This window comes from Oryza sativa, chromosome 4, assembly GCF_034140825.1.
Source record: "Oryza sativa Japonica Group chromosome 4, ASM3414082v1".
In the NCBI taxonomy this organism is placed as follows: domain Eukaryota; kingdom Viridiplantae; phylum Streptophyta; class Magnoliopsida; order Poales; family Poaceae; genus Oryza; species Oryza sativa.
Genome location: NC_089038.1, coordinates 5,505,925 through 5,510,447, shown reverse-complemented (window position 1 = coordinate 5,510,447; position 4,523 = coordinate 5,505,925). Strand labels below are relative to the sequence as shown.

The 4,523-nt window shown below is 44.2% G+C and overlaps 1 long non-coding RNA gene across 1 annotated transcript; it reads left to right on the top strand.

Moving 5' to 3' along the window:
* The first annotated feature begins 284 nt into the window (after positions 1-284).
* On the top strand, positions 285-2,019 carry LOC136356327 (uncharacterized). Its single transcript, XR_010741046.1, has 2 exons — positions 285-451; positions 1,401-2,019. It is a non-coding gene; the product is annotated as an uncharacterized lncRNA (long non-coding RNA).
* Positions 2,020-4,523: the final 2,504 nt, after the last annotated feature.

Genomic DNA, 4,523 nt, shown 5'->3' with positions numbered 1-4,523 from the left:
ATGCTCATAACACTATTGGAGAACCGATATTTGCTCGATAGGCAAAAACAACAAATATCTCGGATGTATAACGAACCGATGCTTAAGGTCTTTAGCACCGGTTAAAACACAAAGTCACATTGCTATCTTTAGTCCCAGTTCACACTTTGTCAGAGCATGTCAGGCCTCCCGGTATCTTTAGCACCGGTTTGTTGCAACAACCGGTACTACATTTAACCCGGTAATTATTATCCATACAATTATAGGGTGAGTTTGGAGAGGCGATGTCCAGTTTTTGCATAGAGGCGATTGGGTGGCGACGGGGAGGGGATCCTGATTTCTGAAGGCTTGATCTTCTCCTTGCTATGGAGGATCTCTCTTTTGCAGATGGCCTGGATTTCTCTCCTGGTTTGGCTTTTGCTACGGAAATCAGAAATCGCTTCTCTTAATTCCACGGTCCATTTCTCTCCAGGTTTTTCATCCAAGCTACTCCTTTCAAGCTAGTGGTTTGTTTTTCTCGATTCAAGTTCCGTTTGACAGAACAATATGTAGCCTTGGCTTTATGTTGCTGTCTTGGTGGTGATCCGAATGGTTTTCATTTTCGAAATTTGCAAAACAATTGTTGCGAGCAAACATGTTGGTTTGCGCATCTATTCCTTGAGTTCCTACGCCTGTCATCATTTCAAGTTGTTCTTTCACCTATGGAGAAATGGGGGCCCTGATTGGTACAGGGAATACTCCCAATGGATCATTCAGAAGGATCGGGAATGGGGGTTATGGTTAAGTCCAAATCTTTGAAATCAAGTAAAATCTCTTCAGTCAGACCAGGTTTTTCTTATGCCAATGCTGTTCGAACAAAGAAAATGGTTGATCCGACTGTGATTTGTGTTAAAAAAGGTTTTTGATAGCCTAAAGAAAAGTTTACCAACTGCAGATCCTAAATCTTCCTCTATCAAATATTGTTTGGATTTAAATGTTCCAAATCGTGTTTCGGCTTTCGATAGATAATTGGAGAATCCACAAGTTCTGCCAATTAAGCCTTCTCCTAAATCTGTTGATCAGTTTTGCTCTCAATGTTTGAGACGGAATCACAGAGTTTCAAATTGCACCAATCCACAGTTAGATGCAGTTTCTGTTTTGGGTATGTCCATAAGGCCCATCAGTGTTTGGCCCATAAGAAGAAGTCTAGTTCTAATTAAGTGGATAGTTAAGGCGTCTTCACAGCGATAGGACGTTAACAAATCTTTTATTCCTGCTTCTTCGCCTCCTCGCCGGCTTGCAAAGCCTCACAAAAACCACAATCCTTATCAATCTAATCTCTTGACAAAATCTCCTCTCATGGCCAATATGAACTTCAACCCTGCACATTTTCTTGAAGCTGGTAAGCATGTTTAGGATGACAGTCCTAATCTTTTGCCTAGGGCGGACTTGACGGTTCCTGCCCTGCAACGGCAGCATGAGTCCTACATGTTAGCTGAGATTGAGCCACAAGTTCATGATGCTGGAGGGGCTAACTGGAGAGCAGCTCATGCTGATAGAGTTGGATGCACCATGTTTTTAGGTTACCCTCTATATTTCCATTCTACAAGTTATATCTCTAGGGTGGTTGGTCTTTTTGGAAAGCTGGACTATTGGCAAGAGGTTGATGTTGTTCCTGGAAGGGTCCTGTTGAGGGCTTTATTTTGATTTTGATGATGTTGATTTAGTGTCTAGGAAAATAGTGCTTAAGCAGATCCAAAATCAAGGTGGTCAAGGGGAATCTTGGGCTTTTGGGGTGTTTGTCCTTAATAATGAATTTGCTGACCCTCAACCCCAAGATGAAGATTTGCCACATGTGGGTGTTCGACCTCCTCCCCCTAATCCTCCTAAACATTAGGGACCAGTTTGGAATGATCTTAACTAGCCTAATGTGCCTCATGAGGAATAAGGTGGATGGGGACATTGGGATTAGCAAGATGAAAACCAACAAGCCACGAGTCAGTCTGGTGTAAGTTCCCATGGTGGAAGTGAAAATATGCAGATAGTCATGTTTGTTTATAATTCTTCTGCTCGTCTGTCTAATTTCTCTATCTCCGAGGAGATTGTTGACGGCTGTTAAATACCAAATTTATGCCGTCAATACCTACATAAATCTAAATGTATAAAACATCCAATATGGTGGTATGATTTATTTCTGACAATTTCCACGAGTGTTGGTGTATATTTGGATACAGGTGACAAACTATCAAAGTTAAGTAGAAATATACATAAAGGAGGGGAAAATTACATTTATATCCAAGCCTATGGAGTCTTGGGCCCATAAACCCAACAAAATACCTGTAATTGGGCCCAATCATCATACCATTGGATTAAGGGTCCACCTGCCATGATCCTAGAGAAAAACCAGGGCCAAATGGGCCAGCAAGGGTTCGGTCGAACCAGGAGAGGTACCGTTCAGCCCGAAATTTCATCAGCAGTTACTACCGACCTCCCAATGGCGGTTGTGACCGTTTTCGACACTCCAACCGTCAGCAGGAGGACAAAAGGCAAGAAGAGAGTGAAGATGTCCTTAGTAGGGTTGGCAACAGGGTGGGGTGGGGGCGGGTTAGGTAGGAATGGCCACGCCCCCGCTCACTTCCGGGTTCACCCGGCACCGGTCCCAAAGGGAAGAACAGGGCCAAATCAATCCCCACCCCCGGCCCCTCCGAGGCCCCGCATTTCAGCGGGGTCCCTGCAACCCCAGTGCTAGCAGTAGTACTTGCCTGCAGACGGAGGAAGAAGCGAAACCGGAGAGAAGAGGGCATGGGGAGGCGACTGGAGAGGGTGGGAAAACGGCGCAGGACAGGATGCCAATAGCCGGCTGGCTGGCGGGATACAGGAGATAGCGCGGGGCGTTGGTGGCTGGCCTGCTGGATGACGGGAGACGACGTGGTGCTTCGTCAGGATTAGCTGTTGGCGCTAGTGGCAGGAGAACGAAAGTCGACGCGCGGTACTTCATAAAATTAGAAACATATGTATAAAAATGTTAAAAAAAAGACAACAAAGGAAAAATATAGAAAATGAAGAAAAAAGAATAGAAAACTAAGTCCATTTGAAAATCATTAAAATAGTTAGAAATAAGTGGAATGCATTAAAAATATGTTTAGAACTTTAGAAAAACTTTTTAAAATAATTAAAATAAGGATAATGCATAGATGTTGAAGAAAATGACGGTGCGAATGGTCTTAGTCAGATGTTGTCTGACGTAAAAAAGGACTGCAAAAGTGAAAATGATGTTTTGAAGTTGGAGCGTATGTTAGCAGACTACAAAACGTCTTTGTACCTAGGTTGTGAACAGGGGCACACAATGTTAAGTACTATGCTAGAATTCTTGCAATGGAAGGTAAAAAATGGTGTGAGGGTACGTATGCGTTCCTCTTGTTTTCTCCACCTCACATGCGATAAATCCTGAGTTCCACTCGAGACACCCACAGCTATGATTGGCCCTAAGTTTCAGTGAGTTGACGTTACGTACGATTTGGAAGAAGCGTTGATGACCTGACTACAACCATACGAAACGTTGTTGTGTTGGACCTTAGCAATCGATACACCTCTCCGTGGGTTGTTGATCTTGCTGGTGCAGATCAAACTTATTCCTGCAAGCAAATAAAAAAACAAGCAAGAACAAGAGCAATCTGAATTGCATATAGGAATTAAATACAAATGATAAGATGGTGTTCCGAAGACAAACAGATGGGCGGTCCAACCGACACGCGCATTGTAAGCAAGTAGCAATGGCTAAACTTTAATCTAAACAAAACCCAATAAACCCTAAAGGGGTACCTTGCTTGAGGTGGACATCGAGTCAGCTTGGCTCGGCTGAGCTCGCTCTGGCTCATTAGGACAACCAGCTCGCTCAGCTCGGCTTGTTATACTAACGAATAGAATGCTGACACAGCTCGGTTTAGCTGCCAGCGTCGTGAGCTTACCATCTAAGAGGCGACCGACGGAAGAATGGCACATGAAGATGGCTGGGCCTGCGTCGCGAACTGTGGATATTATGGGTACCCCATACCCATACGGCATGGTTATCCGACTAGTCATAGGGGATAACTTATATCTATGGAATATGTAATAGATCATGACTCGGGTATTACGTTTCCTTATATATTACGGAACAGCCTAAAGTCCTGGTTTGATAATATTGTAAAGTAGATTTAGGAAACCGATACCGTATTGGTTAAGGTTTCTATCTTGTAATCCTGCCCCCCACCCTATATAAGGTGGGCAGGAGGCCCTCTAGGGGGCATGACACAACCTGATCGTCAGATCTATACTACACCCGGCGGATTCAAATCCCCAAACAGGAGTAGGGTATTACCTCTCATTGAGAGGGCCTAAACCTGTCTAAATCCTTTGTCTCTGCATCCATCCACTTTAGGTCTCGTACGCTACCCCCTTTTATTATTGCCGAATTCATGTTTCGACAGTTGGCGCGCCAGGTAGGGGTTGCGTCGAGTTTCCTATCAACGAGCGCGATGGAATTAACTTCATGAGTCGCCGACTTCGTTTTCGCTTCGGGAGTT